The sequence below is a fragment of the Bombus vosnesenskii genome, unplaced genomic scaffold (genome assembly GCF_011952255.1).
Source record: "Bombus vosnesenskii isolate JDL3184/JDL3185 unplaced genomic scaffold, Bvos_JDL3184-5_v1.1 scf7180000013274, whole genome shotgun sequence".
Lineage (NCBI taxonomy): Eukaryota > Metazoa > Arthropoda > Insecta > Hymenoptera > Apidae > Bombus > Bombus vosnesenskii.
Genome location: NW_022882932.1, coordinates 818,007 through 839,245, shown reverse-complemented (window position 1 = coordinate 839,245; position 21,239 = coordinate 818,007). Strand labels below are relative to the sequence as shown.

The window sequence follows — 21,239 nt, the reverse complement described above, 5'->3', positions numbered from 1 at the left end:
GGATTCATAGAAAATCCACATTTATTCCAATTAACCATGTTGGCTTACCGTAGAACACCTTACGAGGACATTTTTGGATCAAAGACCGCCATTTCTTAACTCATATAATTTCCTCTTCGTTTATCTCCGGTAATAGATCTCGTATTTCCGCCTTCCTTGCGATTTTATATTTCCCCGTGTAAATTTTCCCGTTGATTTTCAATTTTAACCTCCGTCTACGCAATGCTCTCGTGTTCGGCTGCAGTTTCACTGCGAACTTTCGAAGGAAGTTGGAAGAAGTAGAAGTTGCCAACAATTGGTGAGAAGAAGGACGGAAAAGAAGACGAAGGTGAAACGACCATTTCATTGGTAGATCTTAATCCACTTAATAGATTCTAAATGAAGCAGTTCTGATCTGGCAGGACAGGACTGCTCCTTAAGCGGTGGAATAAAAATTTGTCGTGCAGAATGCATGGACGTTCTTCAGTTGATGTTGCTTCGTAACATTGTGTTTATTCAGAAGACAATGACGAATTTTGAAATTATAAAGATTCACTGGATTTTTATTCTAATTTTAATTTCTTCTTCAATTTCAATACGAAGTTGAAGTCATAAATCCATGGACATCCTTTGGTCGATACTCCTTTTCTAATGAATGTGTGCTATATTAGTAACTCGAACAATTACAAGTTTTATTCTACAATCTATTATAAGCATTATAGTTTCACAAAACTTTTGCTATTTCTGACAATCACCGTGGACAAAAAGAAGTTTCTATCGATCACAGAGCGAATGGCCGAAACAGAATACCATTACGTGTAAATGTAATGCATCGGAGCAAAAGATGAAAGTACATAGAGATAATAATTTGTCTGGTTCGGCTACAAAGCGGCGCATCGTGTAAAATATGAAATTCTAAACAGACGAACCGGGACATTGGCTCGGTGTCCGTCACTGCAACACGTTGCAGCCCCCGAAATAGTCGATGCCCGTTCACGCGAGAGTCTTCTCTAACGGCATATGCAAACTACACAGACCTGGCCGATCCGTCGTTCATCGTCGCCGATAAATATTCAGTTGTGAAGAGAGGCGATCGGAAGGAAGGAGGAAGGAAGGACGGAGGAACGCTTTCGTTGGTTCCGTTCGCTTCCTAGGATCTGTTGAAAAATGAGTTTATCCTGGATCGAGGCGGCTGGACCGGGTCAGGCGGAGCTCTCTCGGCTGCTCGGACAATTTCGAGGGAGCTGTCGTAGATACGTGCTGGTTGCTTGCTTTTGACGGTCTCTCGAGTAGCGCAGAGGGCTTGGTGTATTGGTGCAGCTTGAAGGGTGGAGGCCAAAGGGAGAGACGCATCGGTCTCCGTAGCTAATTTATGACTTCGGAGGTGAATTTTGTGCAGGAAACACATCAAAGTTCAGTAACGGTCAATGCAACCTGTGCACACATACACATACCGATAGCCGTAGACACGTATACGCGCGTGTACACATGTATAAGCAGGAAGAGAAGAAGAGAGAGAGAGAGAGAGAGAGGTTTAAAAGGAGAGAACGATGAAGAGAGGCAAGGAGAAAGAGAGGAGGGAGAAAGAGAGAGAAGCTTCACGGACGGTAAAGCAACCACGGGCCGCGCTCTAACTACGTTAAAAGTTTTAATATTAGTTTAGTCGACGGCCACGGTAGATTGAGACGTAATTCCAGGTAATACCACGGTTCTACGAGCTACTTCCAGCTAATACCGAACGAAACGCGTTCTACAAAGGACCCTCCAGCCCCCGCGCTCCTTAATCTGCATTAAACTCGACGTTCGGTAGTCCGCCTACCGTCGAGGAACGAACTGCTGTCCGCGATCATAAGGCATCTTCGGTTTCGCCACGTACGATTCCGCAAGGCTTTTGCTTTCTTTGCCGCCGGGGCTTCCCCAAGAATTCCGAATACTTGTTGGCTCTGGATGCTTCTAGTTGATGAACGCTGGAGATGTTTAGGTCTCTAAATACGGTGGCCCAAGTGAATTCTGTAATGACGAAGAAATAATTTAATATAATTTTTGTGGAATAACTTTGAGACGATGGTACAAGTGTTGAGTAGTATTGGAAATTGGTGTTTGTAATCAAATTTTGTCAGATTTCGGAAAGGAACCTAACTTGACAATCAGTCATATTCTAGAAAACAATGACGTAAATATGCCATGAAACTAGGATTGAAATCACGCTTGCGAAGATTTCCGCCTTTCGGTTTCCATAGTATTCAGTTTCTTTAGATGTAATAATAATAAGAACAGTCCGGTTTAGCAACCGACGAAGCTCACGGCCGAACCCGGTTCCTGTTTGTCCCTGAGCGGAAACAGTGAAAGCCGTTGGTTACCAGTTCTCCAGAACTTTCCATCACGCGGTTGATATTCTGGAGTGAGGTAGAAAAGGAACGACGCCGCTTCCTCCGGAGCAGAAACATTTGCTCCGAAGGAACAGAAAAAATGCACCTGCGACGGGTAATAATTTGCACCGTCCAGGCAGCCTAAGGGACAGGGCGGGCCTAAAGGGGGAGGCGAGGGTGACTGGAAAAGGAAATAACTCGGAGGTGGACCACGCGTTTTGCTTGGAAGCTCGTCTCCGTACCAGCAAAATCGTACTACGCCCTATCTTTCTCCTCCTCCCCCTCCTCCCCCTCCTCCCCCTCCTCCTGTTCCTCCACCTTTATCCGCTTCTCTGCTCCTCGTCTCTTCTTCTCTTCTCTCCACTCTCTCTTTCTGGCTATGGGCCCTGCCTCCCTTCCTCGGGAGGCGAGTCGATGCGTACGTACGAACACAAGCGAGAAAAGTTTTACTCTCACTACCACTAGCTCACGGTAACGCACATCCAACCTCCTCTTGCCTCCTCTCATCCTTTCGTTCTCTCTCTGTCCGTCGGTCGTCTCTCCTCGATCGTCTGTGTTTCCCGGGTCTCTCCGTTTCTCTTTGGTCTCTCCTCTCCTCTAATCTAACTCCTCACGAGCGCACACAGGCGCGCAACTCCTGACGATGTAGCGACGCGGCGCGCGGCCCTCTCTCCTCACCAATACCAGCTCGAAATTCTCCTCTGGCTCCTTCCACTTCCACCTCCGTCGTCTCCTCGTTCTCCACCTCCTCTTCCTCCGACGTCCTCCTACTGACGCTGCCGCCGTTCTCTCGCTGTGTACGACCTCTCGGGGTTGCTCGTGGAAAATCGCCGCTCTTCGCCGACGTCGCGGCGCGCACCGTTTGGACTGATCTCTCGTACGGCTGGCTAACGTCGATCACGGGTCTACGTCCTTCTCTTTTCGCTATCGCGGACGCGTGTTTCCTTATCCGAATCGTTACCAACGATCCAGGATCTTATCAGTGACCGCGTTTTCACGCGTTCTTCCGGCTTCCGCTCGGATCTCCAGCCATCCTCGTGGTACGATCCTTCTCGCAAGCGTTGCCTGTCTTCGATCGAAATGAACGAGTAAGTACCATTTGTGGAAAGAGACATTTTTATACTTTCTTCATGTTTATTGGTATGGTAGGTTCAATTTTTGGTACTTTTGCTATTTCATACCTGGAAGACTCTTTCTGGTTGTTGAAGCGTGAATTTGTTTTAATTAAAGATGTGTCATTCGTTTGTTAACTGAGCACACATTAGAAAATTATCATTTTGTGATTTTCAACGTGAAGACCAAGCTACGTGTACTATGTAAAACTTGTACGTTTTTTCTTTGATAGATAATCTCGATTATAGTTAGACAAAATTGGTTATCTAAGGAGCACGAGTTTTACTATTTATTAATAAGACAAAGTATCGCATAAGTTATCATTGGAATCACGCACTGCATTCACATCACGTTCCTATAATTTAGTATCAAACTGCACCACATAAATTCAAAACCATTTTTTTTGCTACCACGATCCGCATCTTCAAAATCCATTTCGACAGTCCATCAGACTTATGCACCAAAGATCTCAAACACCTCTATTCCACTTGCGTATCTAAACTTGTAACATCCACCTCCGCGAAAAGTAGTATCAGCTACGTTCTCGATACCATTGTATCCATTCGGTCGGTCGCGTTCTCGTCCGCTGGTACGTTTCTCGCGATGTCAAATTCGCGTGGAATAGGCCTCCGAGTGAAATAGGCTTCTGCGTGGGCGGTGCTCTTGGAATTTGATTTTCGTCAAAGTTTCCAAGGTGAACTGGTCGCACTGGCAAGTGCGCGCATCTGCAAGACTATACATACACGTAGGGGGGCCACGAGGGGGACCAGAAGGAGTAGGGGGCCACAGGAGAGGAACAGAAGCGGAGGGCGAGAGGTGCTTTGGTCCGGAACTTTGTTCTTGTTCTTGCGAAGAACTTCGACTCACCTTCTCATCTCTCTCTCCCTCTCTCGTTCTCTTTCGGCGTTGGCCCCCTTGCTGCACCCCCTCCGCCCCGCCACGTCTACGGCTCGTGCCATTGAACAAACTAGTCCGCTTCAACGATAGTTACTTCTTTCTTGTTACGCGGCTACCAAGTTTCGCACCAACGCGCCGCTCAGGAAGGTTGCGGTGAACTTGGTAGGAAGCTCGTTTCCTACGTTCACTCTCGCTCTCTTTCTCTTCCTCTTACTCTCACCGGTTTGTGTCTGGTGCTCCGTTTTCGGCCACGAAGGATCACCGGGATTCGGGGTTAACGACAGCTGGCGCGTTTCGTCCCGGTTTCCAAAGACAGGGCCGATCAAGGCCAAGTACAAAAGGACTTCTTTGGTACCCGTTCAGAGTTTCCTGCCCCGTCTTAAGTTGATTCAGCTCGAACTTAGGCTGGAGTTTCGCGTAGATACGTCACTTCCCCCGGATTCTGTTTCTCCTTCGATGGAATATGATGCTGCACGAGGTAGATGGTGACTGGTCTTTCGGGCCGCGATGAGGGTGTTTGCAGTTTCTTCGAATGCGGGATGCTTTCAACAATGTACGAAGGTTTTAAATCTTGTTCGAAAGTAGTAGACAAATGTAAGAGAAATGGGGTTGGTTTTATGGAATTATTAGCTGGTATTGGGTGTTTCTTTTGTACAAAGATATGTTTCTGTTTGTATATTATTATTTATGCTTTAAGAAATTTGCTTTTAATATAATGTCATTAGTTTAAGTGCTTTTTCCGTAAAGGTTATTCTACGCTATTTGGTTTTTAAGTAGTATAGATTTCTAAGTACACAAACATAGTTTACGACAAGTACCTTTTTCGATTTCATTTAGAAAAATCTTTTTTTCAATCACGTCACTACTATAATACCAATGACATTTTATTTCATCCTTCGATACTTATCCTCACCAACCATACAACGTATGTTTCTGTCTCTACTACTAAAAGAATTCACTTTCCTATCACTCATCGAATTTTCGAAATCATCTACGAATCGATTTTTTAAGGAACAACTTCGTCCAGCACCCAACACCAACTTTACCCCCGAATTATTACGATGCTCGGATGATTCGATCGAGAGATGATTAATTATATCAGCTTCTTAAGAATTCTTCTATCACCTTCTGCCGCGGCAAACGGGAGAGACAAAGGGGGAGAGAGAGATAGTTCCCAGAGGGAGGGGGAGAGCACGCGAGGAGAGAGAAACAGAGAGAGAGTTAGCTGGTAGGGGAATTGTTACCCGAAGTTTAAACTTGGTTGTCGACTGCCGTTAACAAGGTTTGCCATGGGGCTGGTTCAGTAGTGTCTAGGTCTCGGGGTGTGCCACATCTCGCGCCCATGTTCATTCCGGCGTCTTGGCTCCGTCATCGAAAGTACCGAGTACTTGTCGCGTCACACTTTTCCATTTTGTTCTTCCTGTGAAGCGTCGAAGATGTTCGACGTCGCCGACGGTGCACGTTCGCGTCGTCGCCACTGGTGAACCAGCCTCAAGACCATTGCAATTGTGACACTATTCGTTGTGTATTTTACTTGATGTGTCAGTTTTACGTCGGTTTAAACGTGAAAGGATTACATTGAATTAATGACTTAATGGAGGAGAAGTGCTTGGTGACATATTGATGACCTAGCAGATTTGAGATGTAAGTGTCTGTTTCTTTTTTGAAAAAACAGAGCTTGTGAAAAGAATACAGTGTTGCTTTGTGAATTGCGTTTTTGAAATTGATTTTATGTTAGGTTGAGGAAACGCGATTCTGTGTAATGATCTTTAATAATATTGGGGGAATACAATACACACATACAATTCTCCCATTATCCACGATTGTTAGAGTTTATACTTGTACATAGTATAATTTGTACTGAAAATTTGTACACAGACTTAGTAGATTATTTCTATATTTAACCTTTAGTTTGCACCATTTCTCTTAGCTCAATACAATTTTTTTCATTATTCATCATTGATTTTTTTCTTACCATGGCCCTTACTGTCTACTTAATACCTAGTTTTTAAACTTTATACCTTAACGTATCATCCATATTACCATAAAATAGGGGATCTAGATAAATTGTAGAAAAGAACCAATTTAAGTAATTTTCGATACGTTACTAAGCAATCGTTGGAACGCGATGATCCACAAGTTTGGAAAACATTTAGCAATCTGATTTCGGCGGCAGGTTTCCTTTTGATGACACCGGTTCAAACCGTCGGATAGCTCCGAATCGGATTGCGCTCCTTTCCGAGGAATAAGGGTCGTTCTCGAGAGCGTCCGAAGATTACAGACCGTGCGGGGGGGCTGAATTTAGGAGGAAGAATAGTAGTGAAGCAACCGGCGTCGGGTGAAAACTCACCCCCTGCGTGTTCGTTGATTATATCGATTCGAGGCCTACCTAACGGAATTACGTTCAGAGTGGCCCTAACCTCGCTCAACCTTAAAGGCACCATCTAAGGATCGCCGCCCAAATATTTTCAATGACCATAAGATCTCCAAAATTGAAACTTTGGAAACCTACATATTAAACATTCTGATATATAACGTAGATAAATATTCTGATGTATAACGTAACTATGATTCGATCAATTTTTCTTGAAAGAAAGACGTTTAAATTTGAATGAACTACGTTCTAATACCGTATAATATTTTTCGTGAACAAATTCTTTGACAAAGGTAGTTGTTGCTTGAAAAGAAAGTTATTATGATTGCAAGAGTTATTGTAGTATAGCTAATTGTTTGATTAATCGTTTTATTCCTCCTTGTTAGGTTGCTCTTAGTGTTAGACGACGTTACGAAGTTCAGTGATAGTAACTTTTTACTCATTATTTCCTAATTAGTTTTGTTTTTAGCGATGATCAATTAATCGTGGTGTGTAGTAGATGATGTGCATACAAATATCTTCTGAAAATTTGTTATAAAAAGAATTTATATTCTGGTGATTTTTATCATGGTGGTACTTTATCATTTCGTTCGATTAACAAATTGAAATCGTAGAATTAGAACATAAAAATTCACATATCGTGCAAATTATACGTTTTACTTTTACCTAATGATATTATCGACTCAATTATACAAATTTCAATGTCAAACTTTTTATTTATTAACAACGACAACAGATGGAGCCTGCATCTGTATATATTTTAACAGAAATTCAGCATCATATTTGCTAAATTCCTATTCATTCCAGTATTCCATTTACCACCTATCATTACATCATGTTCAATCTTTAGATATCTTATTCCTTCGACAACTTAATCAAATATATATTTTCGATATCTGTTTCATATTTTTATGAACAGAAATCTTTAGAATATTTTAAAGATTTTTTGATTCCTTATTCTTTTTGAAGAAAAACTCTACCACCAAAAACTCGCATTCTTGAAGACCGCCCGATTTATTCACTCAACATTCCCACTTTAACCATCGAGTAACCGGCATCGTGCCGCACCGGTCCATTATTCCAGCGAGTATTAGCCGTTTCTTAGCCGTTTGCACGGTAGCGTGATCCAATTTGTCGAAAAATGCGCTATCGCGACTAACTGCGAGACGGCGCGACGTAAGAAGAGGAGGCAAAACGGCAGGACGCGAATCAAGGGGTGAACATGGGGTAGTTTAAATGGGTGGGGGCGGACGGAGGACGTCGAGGGACGAGAAGTCGGGGGAGCAGGCAATTAATACGACGCGGAGGCATGCACGTCGGCTGGCAACGGCGAAGGTTCGCTTCATTAGGGCCCGAAGGTAGGTTGGAAGGGTTGATTTTTAGCTTGAAAACCCTCCCACTGCTGCCTCATTGGTTTCCAATTATCGAAATGCCGTCGCCTTAAGGCATCCTCGCCGCGCTCCCTGTCCGTCTCCTGTCCCGGATACCTTTCCGCTGAGCGTTCGTCGCAAATGCGCCGTAATTTATAGTCGGAACGTGCGAATCGTTTATTCCGCTCGAAATACGATGGCTATTCGACAATAGAAACCGGTATATCCGGTGGAAACGAGCGAACTTGTAAAGTCCAGTTGAGGACTTGGTTCTGTTGTTATCCAGGATCAAAATGGGAAATAGTTATTGCAAAGAAACTTGTGCTTCACAAAATTTGATATAATACTTAAAAATTTTGAAAGATAGAATGTACCTCAGAAGGTAGATGGTCCGATACTTGACGTATGATACTCAGCCCAATTTTCTTCTCGTTACGAATTCGTTTAGTGCCACGAGGTTCCACAATCTTTTTATTCCCTAAGAGCCGGATATTTTCAATACAATAGAAACAGTGTACTGTTAAAAAATAATTGCGTTTGACTGGCGGCACGAGAGCACTCGTAACGCTCTTTCGAGCACCTGCTCCTTATCGATCACAACAAAAATAAACGATCGTAAAAAGTAACGGCAGAAAAGACCGAGATAGGAAAAGAAGAAGAAAGGGGCGAACGAAGAGAGGATTTGGACGGCAGTTTAGCGAAGCGTTGCAATACACGGGTAAAACGTAACGGAGATTCGAGAGCGAGTAAATGCCTATCGAGCGTGCACCGTCGGTCGGCGACGGGGTTTCTTCGTTTCAGAATTTTGAAAATGCAACGGGCGAAGGGTGTTCCGCGATACGACGGAGATCCTGGGAATAAATGCCGGGAATCCTAGCCGGCGATGGTTCTCCCGGAGAACCAGTAGAAATCCTAGAATCCCCACGACACACACTAGCTTCCGCACCTGTTTTCCGGTGCATCGAAAAAGAGGCGGGCGTTCTTACGCGCGCCGACGAACAGAGCGAGCTGGCGCGAACCAGAAGAAGAAGAAGAGAACCGACTAGAAGGTGCAGCTCGGTAAAAGAGAAGGAGGTTGAGGTGGCGGTTGCAGAGGAGGAGGAGGCGGATGAGGTGGATGACGAGGAGCAACGGCGCGGCAGCAGTAAGAGGCGAGATGAGAGGTGGAGGAAAAGGAGGATGCCGACGAGGAGGACGAGGAGGACGAGGAGGACGAGGAGTATGAGAAGAGGAAGAGGTGCTAGAGGCAGAGAAGGAGGACGACGAGGATGAAGAGGAGCAGGAGGAATAGTAGTAGGAGGAGGAGGAGGAGGAGGAGAGAGATGGCCGGGGTAAAGCGAGCGGGGGTGGTCCAATCAGAGGCGAGTACGGGTGGGGCAGAATACCTCCGCCCTCTCCCTCGCGTTACCTCCTGCGACTCTCCTCATCCCTCTTTCTCCACGAGGTTGGAATCACCGCCACCTCCAACCAGCACCACCACTATCCACCTTCTTCCTCCTACTCTACCTTCACCTCCTCCTACGTAAGCTTGGCCTCTCCTCCTCTCTGAAGCCCCCGCGGCTCCTGACGGCTATCCAAGACAAGTGCCCGCGAGAGATTCTCACGGCATGAGCGAGGATCGTTACGTACGACCGACGGCGAGGATATCCACGGCCGAGGATTTCCACGACGATTTCCGCGCGAGTACGCGTTCCAACCCATCATCCACGATACGCACGCAATGCTGCTGCCCGCCGCTCCTGAGGACACCAACGATTGCATTAATCTGGATGTGACCGATCACCCGGTGTAATTGAACGACCGTCGCTGCACGTCACTACGAACACGCACCGTCACAATACACAGAAACACTCACAGGGAGAGTGAAACATCGTGCTTCTGCTGATTACGCGTTCGACAGTAAGTAGGCGCAACGTTGTTTTCATCCCCCCTTGCGTTCCTACGATTTATCTTGTTGTGTCTCTTCGTTTTTCCTATTTTTGAAATCACGGGTGTGCACGTTGCTGATCAATTACTATAGATTACATGGTCGATAGTTCGTCCCGAAAATTATTTACCTCCTGTAAGTGACAAGAACCAGAAAGGCGTGTATAATCTAATCGAAATAGTAGATTGCATCGTATAACGTCGTTGATCTATCGTGTGCCCTATAAACGGAAGCAGAACTGGCTTTCCTCCCGATGAGAAATAAATCTGGGGATGATCGTACGTAGAATCGAGGGAGAAAGGGGAAAATAGTGTCGGGTGTACGGTCGGATAAACACCTGTGCGCGAGATAGAAACGGAGTAATCGGGAAAGGGGACGAGGATGGAAAAAGATAAAGAGACGGCAACAGTGGGGTATGCTCGGATTGCTCGACCAAAACGCGGATGATTCGATCCTTTCTGAACCATTTCACCCGATTTGCCTCGGTGAAATATCGCCGGCCGACTCGCGGTGAACTGCCACCATACGTGTACGCGTGTGCTTCAAACCTCGTTCGTCGACGTTTCCCCGAATTGTGCTGTTTGTCTGAACATAGTCGGACATTCCTACTGCTCCTGCTCGACTGTGCCGATAGAAGCGTGCATTGCCGTACAGCTATAAAATTTTCTGATTTTATTTTACCTTTTTCCTTTTTTCGTTATCTTTGTCAAATTTTCATGTTTCTTAAAGTGTGGTTAGATAAATTAAGAAACGACGCATGAATTACAAAATTCTAAATGTTGCGTCTATTGAGAAGCTACCGATGAGTTGTTGAACGTTAAGATAACTTTATTTTTGTTGTGGTACATTTTCGGTGTTATTATATTATTCGCTGTATCGCAGGTTGGGTTTTAGTGGAATCTGTTCGACTCACGAAACATTTTTACGAAGTTAGATAGACGTCACGTAGGAAGACAAAATGGATAGGACGTGGAAGTAGGGCGATGAGATTATCTTGACCAATAAACCGAATGGTTCGGAATGACTGCAATTATTTCGTGGCGCGTGTGGTCGGTGCCGATTGGACGAAACTGTTTCGCGATCAAGGGAGATAAAGAGCTCGAGAATACGCGCGAACCTACGGTGGACCGTCATGTACTGTCGTAAACGAGATAATGATCGCTCGCCTAGAAATACTCATGAGTAGGAAAATATGCGTAAAATAGGAGAACGTTTATCTGGAAATAAATTATTTTACTATTAATTGCCCAAAAATCAACATAATTTCCAGAAATTGAATATAATAAAAAAATAATAAGAATAATATCTAACGGTACAAGGACTCGAATATCACTCAAAGTTAGATTTTATAACGCGAGGAAAATATCTTTCCTATCACAGAAATATCTTTTAAAGAATCTATCCATCATTCTTTCAATTTCGATATTTCTACATAGAAATTTGCACGAAGTTGTATGCTTTCGCAATTTTCAAGAAAAGCTCGTATTTATATTTTTCTTATTCCTGGATATTTGTATGGACGCGTAATAAACACGTTGCATACAGTCCACCGTGAGGTAATGTGTATGATAGCCTAGTAGAAACTCATGCTATAAGGCGTTTTATCGCGGCGACTCTCGCACGTATACATTTATATTTAAGGGGGAGGACGAAAGTTTGCTGACAACATGGCCGACACGTCTCTGAGCTTTTCCACTCGCCACTCTGTGCTTTCATCGTCTGGCAAGGACGACCTTTATTCTATTCTCGGCGGTTCCACGGCGCTGAGAACCGCCCACTTGCAACCTATCCTGTGAAGCAATTTTCGAGGAAAAAAGAGACACGAGAGTGGCCACTCCGGCCATTACGGAGATGCTTGCGAATTCACCTCGATACACGCCCGCTTCCATAAACTTCACCCGCCTCGCTTTTTCTATGCAGAGCGGAAGCGTTATAATATTCTTTCGAGAGTTTCCGTCGATTTGTGAGGAAATGCTTCTCTACTTCGGGCAACTGTCTTTTGCCGTATGATATTGCGTGTTTCTCGCTACGTATACAATTTTTGAGTCCTTATAAAGTTAAGGAAAAAAATAGTATTAGAAATATTCGAAAAAAGTTTGTTTATTAGATCTGTATTCTTACGATCTGTTAATTATTTTTGTTGTTTTTAAAGAATGAATGATATTATCTTAAAGAATGTTCCTGAGAAAGTCGTCATATTTATGTTTCCAACGACTAAAGTACACGCAAGCCAATTTGAATATTAGCGAAAATGAAAGTGCTAAAAAGTTATGTGTAACAATACAGTTTTCTCAAAGACACAGAAAAATCGTTCGATTTGCGAACAAAGTATTTATTCAGCTTCTAAAATAACACGCGAGAAATCGGTGAAAAAGCAGTGCACGCGCGGGAAATCAGAAATGCTGTTAGCCAGATGCGAGTTAACAAGTTCGCGATCGACATGGCCGCATCAAGCACGTCAAGCTGTTTAAGCATGCAGTCACGCGAAAGCACGACCGCGAGACACGCAAGCCACGTCGTCGAGGGACTTCCGCGCATCGTCCGTGGATCTGCTGTTCGGTTAATCGTCGAGAACAAACCAACGAGATCGGCAAAGCGGATACAGCCAGTCGCCGTCGATAATAAACGAAACGTGAAACACCCGAGAGAAGTCTGCGTGCAATGACGAATGGTAGAATGGCCGATACAAAAAGAGATGAAAAGAGAAACAGAATGCGAAAGAGAATATGCGAATCGAATCAATGAATCGAAGGAGAAAGTGATAGCGCGTCACGGTTTTGTGAATGAGAGTACGCAGAGGCGGGCGCGTTAATATACTTCGCCACTCATTGATCGTCTCTCGTATTGTGTCCATTGTTGCGCGTCCACATCGTCGTCACAATTAATACAAACCCATTAACAGCATGTACTGATGCGAGCGCAAGCGAACGTGTAATTGCTGAAACGAACGAATATTGTAGAAAACCGTGGCTTCCGAAGGGTAATAGGTCAACGTGTATTCCGGCTGAATTCTATATGGTGTACAAGGAATAATTTTTGTTTTTTAGTCAGTGGTAATTTTTTAAATATAAATTGAAGAGCGCATGTTGGATGTTTTTGGAATTTTACGTATTGGAATCTTTTGGCGAACGGAAACGCTTATAGGAATTACTTTTACTCTTTTTTTCAACGGTGGTTCTTTTCAAGGAAGAAAGCAACCGAACCAAAATCATTCTCGAGAGACGATAATGCCGTCGCACGTTTCTCCGCGCAGAAGTTGCATCGGTCTTACTGCAATCCTCCCCAGTTGTTTCCAAATCCATTCTCTTCCGCCATGAACAGCGGCGACGAAGATCGGAATACAGGGGCGAAAAACCGGGAAGAACGGAGCGGGAGAGGAGAACCGGGCCAGCGGAAACTTTTCCCGTGCAAAGTACCACGCGGACTGGCTCGAGGTTATGAAATTCTGATGGCTCATAAAATGTAAGAAAATTTACAGACTTCGCCCCTCCGCTCTGCCTTTCCTTCTCTTCTTCTCTGGTTGGTCTCAGTCGCCGGCCAGTCGTGCTTCGTTTCTCCTTCATTTCTCCTTCGTTTCTCGTTCGTTTCGCGGTGCCGCCGGCTTTGCGAAGTGAACGGAAGAACGGCTGAAGGGCGCAAAAGGGGACGTCGGCGTAAAGTTTAAAACTCCCGGCAATCGATTAGGAACCTTGGAAGAGAGTACCACGAATTGTACGCCTGCTTCGTTATTTCTGTGTCTTCGTCTCGGACCCCTTTCGAATCCTCGTGAGTCTCATTTTCCTCGATTAAATGTGTCATTTCATAGTAAGATACCACAGTACTCTCAAAAGCACTGTTATTCTATAGACGAAAACGTCGATTTCGTGGATTTTAACTATCCGGACGGAAGCCAAATGAATGTCTGGTCACGGATAATGAATTTCTGTATGTAAACGGTGGTATTAGATATAGCGTGTCTTTGGAGAGGTGGTCTCGTATCGACTTCTGATCCACCAAGATTTTTCTATCGTTGGTTAAATTGTTGTCGTTTGATCGATATTAATGAGCACCAGTTTTCGAATATTGGCAACCATTGGTGGAGTGTTTTGAAATTGGTAATGGGCTCGAAGTTTTAAGTAGAGATTTAAAGTATGATGATTTAAATCTTGCGCTACGCTTTTAGCTTCATATGGTTACCAAAGGACATTTAGGTTATTGGAAGTTCATTAGAATTCAATTTTTTTATTGCATCTTCGAATTTTTATTGAAGTTCCTATCTTAAGAATTTGACGTTAAAAGCTGGTATTTCTCTAAGGATTCTTTGTGTTCGTTTTATAATCAAAATCTTCTCGTATCGATTAGGCTCGAGAAGGGGTTAATTAACAGCAGCCAAATGAATAAGTCTTGATCAGTGGAAATTACGCGAGGGACGGCACAAAGACGATAGTCGAACTATTTTCGTCTATTATCTACACTCTTTGAAGCAGTCTAGACGTTTTGTGAAACTCCAGCAGTAGACGAGACGATCGTCCGGACTATTAGGTGCCTGGGGGAGACAACAATTTTAATCATCCCTCCTGTCGATCAGAATCAAGCGATTCTCAGTAAGAGTTGATTAGCGATGTAGCAAAACAATTGTATTCTGTTAGCCAAAACGTGTGATACAAAACGATTTAAACGTTTTAGTAATATATAATAAAGGAAAATTATTGTAGAAAACAGAATTTTCATTTTTCAAAAAGATATTTGCAGGAATAATAAGAACTAAGCAATTAGGAGTGAAAGTTTTCCAAAAACAAATATTCAATTTACAAACATAGATACTCAAACGCAGTCTTCTTTCTGAAACGTTTTAATTAGGACACAATTTTATGAGCATGTAAAAATGCATGTCAAATTTTTTTATCACTTTATCTTTTCAAAAATTTGTTATCAAAATCATACTTGATCTAAGACAAGCTATCGTGCAAATTTTACGCGAGAACAAACAATAACAGTTCTCTCGTAGTCTTGGTCACATAACGACTCGAGCGAATTGTACCCGGGGAAAATTTCCTGGCTGGATGTAGCGAAGAATCTTTAGGCAGCGATGCTCGCTCGACACTCGCCAATCTCGCGCGTATAATTATGTATAAAGGCGACGACGACGATGACGACGACGATGGGGCTGAAGTTAGCGAGGCTGATGGCGGTGATGGTGGTGGCCCGCCGCTCAAAATACGTCTAAATATTAATGAGCTGTCCCTGCCTACGGCGTACCACCTTCGTTTGGGCATTCATGCTTTCCTCAGACGGTGGCTACGTGTAGGTGGGCGACGAACGCGTCGAAAAGTGTTGTGTTGGTGTAAAATTAACGCGAAGGAGGGTTGGTTGTTCGTTGTTCCCGTGTGTGTCAGACGCGAAATACCTGTGAAACGAAGTTTGAAGAGTGTCGAACGATAATTATGGCTTTTGTGCGAGTTAATCGTCAGTTTTCATAATAGTAAACTATAGTGGTTCAAATGGAAAGAGTTCAAAATAGGGCATATTTCATTAACTAAACCAAATGCGGAAATTGTAGATCTTTTTAAATGGGTTTCCAATTTAAAAATGGTAAAAAATAGCGGTGATCGATAGTTAAATAGAAATCAGTTTCTAGTTCTTGGGGCAGTAAGCAATGTTGCAGTATAACCAAGTAGCGCTGCTTGATAGACAGACGTAAATATCGATATCGTGCTTACCATTATAAATAGCAATACAAGAAATAAATTTCAATAATGAATATTACGATTAATGTGAGATACGAAGCACAATTTAAGTGATATTTAGCTCTCAATAACGTGTAGTTATATAGGACAATACCTGTAGACAATTGTCTATTTCACACTTAATACATCTGCCGTTAAGTAGAAATAGTCGGTAAATGGCCTGACACAGACATCTAATGCAACTGATGTCGTCTTTCATTACACTTTTTTAGTAATTATATCAACACGAATTTAACATTATTCTACTTCTACTTTCCTTTTAAATAATTTTATCACGTTTAATCAACACTTGTCTAATTCGTTCTTACCTTCCTTGTTCTTTCGTGCCGTCTCTTTCTTTCTTCCGCTCTTAACTATCTTCGCCGTTGAATGGCAATGACGAAGAGGAGACTTTCGCAGTTGGGAAAGGGTGAAAATAGGAGATGCGAAGGGGTCGACAGGAAGGAGTTACCTGATAGTTAGTACAAAGACTGTCATGTAAGATGCGCCGTCAAGTAGCAGTCACTTCGTCCCTGTACCCCCATCTTACCCTCCCACCCTTCATTTTATTCTCCTCTATTTTCCCGGTACTCCTTCTGTTCTGTTCTTCCTGGCTGGCAGATCCTTCGGGACGGCTAATTGTGAGCGACAGTCGCAACGGATAACGGAAGGAGGGATCAACGTCACTTTCGAGAACTTCTCAAAAGCTCAGCCGTCGGTGCGCACCATTATCAAAGAATTCGCCGATAAGGTTGTCGACAAATATGTCGATTAATCTGTAAAATTGTTGTTTATGCGACAAAGAAAATCTAATCCCATTTTGATACGATAAAATATGTTTTGAGATTTGTTTCACATATGTATTAACACATAACATACATATACATTAAGTTGTCCGAAAAGTGTCTCTTTTTCACAAACACGTCTTTTACAACGATGCATCTTTATACAAACATGAAACCTAATCTGTCGAACGTTGTGATCTTTATTTTGATAGAGCAAAATGGATCATACGTAATTCGACAAAATAATATAATTTCCTCATAAAATGAAAGAAACTTTTCGGGCGATCTAATATGTATAATTAAAAAACTGGAAAGACGATAGAAAATTATCTCGCATATGAACATACTACATGCACTTTCTCGCGAATCTAGTATGAAATTTTTATTCCGTGGAAGTAGTTCCACTGGCGGTAATATCGTCTTTAGATTCACATAGCCACAGTGTAGTGTCAGATACATCCTATTTTTTCTTCTATAGGAGAAAAATAGTCTGATTGCTAGCCGGCCAACTTGCTACATTAAACATCGTAGAAACATTATAGTTTGCATAGCAGTAGCAGACGTTCCTCCTCTAGAGAACCGAGTAATCTATTCACCCTCTCTCTCGCGGAAGATCGACAGGCATTCCGGTTCTAGAGCGGACAAGAGCGAAACTAGACTCTCTTACCCTTTATCTTTGAGAACGTCTTTCGAAAATCGCGCATTTGCTCACAACCTTTACGAAATGAAACGCGACCAACCTTTCTAGTTTACCTTTCGTCCCGAGAATGTTCGGCGACTATATTTACCATCTCTCGTAGGTACTTAATTTTGCTTTCGGAATTAATTCCGTTAAGATGGGTCGGATGGAAACGGTGTAGGTGTTACGTAAAGGTAAGAGTTGCCGTGTCGCTGCAACGTTGGTATTGGTGACACATTGAAATACCAGCGATATGTCGGAGAGGCGAGACTCGTGGAAACTTCCGCCGAGTATTTTCCCCTGGACTGTCTCTCACAATTAGAATACTCTGGAGAGGAAGAGGGAGTGAATCGGCTTCGTAGTCGTAGAAACGGAGTAACGGCGCAGATAGGTGCCTATTAGTGGGGGAGAGACGTCGTCGATTTTCCGAAAATAGAGACGGAGAACGTGAGAGCGGGACGGAACGATGATTTATTGTACCTTGGGAATGCGCCTTGAGCGGTGTTGCGAATCTAGTTGATGCCAGTTAGAAATACTGTTCGTTCGAGCCTAGACTAGTTTTTTATAGCTGAATATGTGGGATGACGGAAACAGTAGTAGAGAAATTGGAACAGCTTGATGAGCAGTTGATTAAAAAGAGGATTTAGTTTACTAGTCCATGAAATATCTTTCACTGTTGCTCCTTAAATTATAGGATCTCCTTAAACCAACTTTGTAATCTTCATGTTTTTGCATATACAGCAAATCATTTTATACGTCAAGATTGTTAAAGGGATGTTATTAAAATTATTAATATAGGACTTATAATTCACTAGAACAAACAACATTTCATTTCATACTCCGAAATTTTTGGGTGATCGGAGTAACTCCGTCATCGCGTAGTAGCCGTCGAGAGGGAAATGCAACGGAGCCACGATGGAATCGCGTGACGTGCAATTCGACGGTTCGGACGGACGGCTCTAGGAATAGTCGGTTATCAGCCCACCGAGTGGTGAGCCCTGGCCTGGGTGTGTGTCTTTAGAAAAGCATTAGTGTCCGGAATTAATTGATCGCGGAAGGGAAGTGGATATCTACGCGAGCTTACATATTCCTCTTTGCCTCGTTCCTCTCTCTACCTTTCTCTTTCTATTCACCTGATAGTCTCCGTTTCTCTTGCTCGACGGTTGGTTGGTCTGAGGGTGCAGGGTAATATCGGTACTAGGCTGTACCAGTCGATGAGCCACTCGCCGCCCTCCCCTCTTCATGGCTCTTCTTGCATTGCCTCCTACACACGACTACGTTTGGGGCAACGATATAATCCGATGGCTCGTTCCTTGTGACTTTTATCCGCGTTTTTAATACCGGAGTACCTCTCGACAGCACGTATCAACCTCGTTTTTTACCGACCACGCCGCTTTTTGGTCGCGTTCATTTGATTCGTTCGAGGGTCCGACGTTTTATCCATGAATGACACGGCGCGACGCAACGCGGAGATAAATTTCTTCCTCGTTCAGATGGACAACGGTTTCGGTGGCTCGCATGAAATTTGACCATCGAGCTCGGCCAGCTGATTAATGTGTACCGTTTGGCTGGCCGACCATTCGACCACGCTTTTTCTTCCTCCAGTGTCGCTCGACGTTGCGGTGAAATTTGTCACAGGTGTGCAAAACGTTGGAAAGTATTAAGCATAGCTTTTTGGGACCGTGTACTGGTCTATGATAAAGAAGAGCAGCTTCTAGCATAATTAATAATTAGAAGATAGTACCTGCACAATTCTTGCGCTCTTTACTCTTTTATTCTATAGATTAATCTTTATCAATTGTACGTTTGTTTACGATTAACGATATTACTATATTTCTTAACTCCAGCCATCCTGTTTGACGTGTTTTTATTGCAATACACTTACTTTTGTATTTTCTTAGGTCCTTCTCATGATCGTACAAATTTTTATAAAATGTAGTCACTGACTTTTCTATTACGGTAATTAGCACAATATATAGATGGCTTTCCGCATTGTCATTTTTCTTTCTCATCCGTGTCATCGTTGAGGATTCTCGACGCCAGAGGCAAAGAGATGCACAACGGATAGAAACGTTTGTTTGAGGAGGCCGAGGGCCGACGGTTATTAAGCTCAGGCCACAGACCACATCAGAGGCAAGCAGAGAGACCCCTTGGCGTATTCACCTAACCTACAGCCCTTTCTCTGTCTCTCTCTATTCTTCTTCTTCTTCTTCTTCTTCTTCTCTCTTCTTGGTTCGTCCGCGTATCTATCATAATTTACGATGCCTCACGAACCTTCTAGTCTCTAACGATCAATCCTTCACGGATTTCATTCAGCTGTCGACCAAATCAGAAGTTTTAATACGAAATGCATATTTCATTGTCCACGGTTGTCCCCTCGAATTGCATTTTTCGAATGTGCGTCTGGTTCCAGTACAGTTATGCACGGTACACTAGGATTAAGAGATCACACGAGAAACTTTGCTGAGAGTAGTCTAGTTTTCATTGACTCAAATATTTTGTTTTTCGATCGAGGTATCGTAGAACGGAAATAGATGATGATAAAAGAATTGTAAAAAATTCATTATTTGAAGAGGTACTTTGGTTAATGTGATTTTATTTCTTTGAGTAAATCATATTATAGTGCTGAAGAAATACGATCTAAACACAGCGTTTTATATCGACTACTTTGTTCAACGAGAGAAATCAAAGGTCATTTAAGAATTCGCAGTTAAATGGATATAGAATAATTATATGCATCGCTATACGTTCCTTAATCGTGACGCGCATTGTTGCATACGTAATCATAACTTTAATCATTCAGTGACTGAAGAAACGCAGTTACCTGACAGTCATCAAATATACATACTTTATATTGCGTTACATATATCCATCTATAAACTGACTCATTCCGAAAACAAACGACTTACGAATAACAATTTAATTTAATCCTCACTAATTTCATTTTATTTGTTAATAATTATTATACCAACACCAAGCTCAAATATACAAATATACCGGAGACGCCAACAACCGTTCCCTTCACAAACCACCTACCTTCACAAAAATTATTTGACTATCAAATAACGTTTGCCGATTTTGACAATTACCTTCAAATCGACCACGAATCGATCCTTTGAAATTCAGAGCGAATTCTTCGCGAGGTGGCTAGCTCGGCGATACCCATTACCGCGTGCCCGGCGAAACACGCCTATCCAGGCCACTTAGACGCAATCACGAAAGCAATTGGAATCGGTAAATATCTGATTCGACTGGTGCAAAGGGAAGCTCGCCCCGGGAGGGCTGGAACGAACGGAGAGGAGGCGCCGGGCTTAAGCGGTTAGCCGGATCGAGTAGTAGTCGACTTGATATCCGTCAGATATGTCCTTGAAGCATGCGAGCCGTGCAATATCGTTTGATAAAGGACGCCGTTACTCGCACAGCCAGCTCGCACGCTTCTGCGTTAAACGCTCCCACGCGCTTCGTGTAACGGATATACACTGTGGCTCAACCCTCTCGCTGCTATTCCGCGTTTCATCCCTTTCAGCTGATCCCTGTTGCACTCGCGTTGGCGTGCAACCGCTCGATTTCGTTCCGTGTCCCCGTTCCCTTTCCAACTCCGCGGAAATCTGCCTTTAGGCGCGTTGCGGGAGCACCGAGATCCGACGTGATAAGTGGTTAAACGGCAGTAAGTAAATGTTGTAATGCGCGCTGCGAACGGAACGCCGCTTCAAAGGTTGATGCACCACGCTGTGAGACGATTATGCGTATCGTGCGACCGCGACCGCCACCGCGGTGTTATGAGATTAGGATGAGGGCTCGAATTATAATACGTTTGTTTAGGGGCGAAATGAGTAATAACCGAGTAGTTATTCAAGGTAGCCAGGGTTTTTGGATGGTTTTGTGGCGAACGGTTGTTAGGTTATGTTGATGTGCGGTCAGCTTATGAGGTTGAATTTTTTGCTTGCTTTATCAAATCGTGTCATGAATAATATTGCTTTTGAATACGCTTTTGCATTTTCTAATGAGAGAGCAATTATATAGCATGTATTATATCATGTG

The 21,239-nt window shown here is 43.3% G+C and overlaps 1 protein-coding gene across 7 annotated transcripts in view; it reads left to right on the top strand.

Annotated features, from left to right (window-relative positions):
• Positions 1-21,239, top strand: part of LOC117231809 — a 300,770-nt gene that overhangs the window by 101,607 nt on the left and 177,924 nt on the right. The window contains exon 1 of one of the 7 annotated variants that reach the window (XM_033490616.1): positions 3,099-3,436. The exons of 4 other annotated variants lie outside the window; for them this stretch is intronic. The gene's annotated coding sequence lies outside the window, so the exon portion shown is untranslated. Of the gene's footprint in view, positions 1-3,098; positions 3,437-5,960; positions 6,003-9,633; positions 10,002-21,239 lie in introns of those variants that run through there. 2 more of the 7 variants (XM_033490618.1, XM_033490615.1) reach the window with 2 other exon arrangements.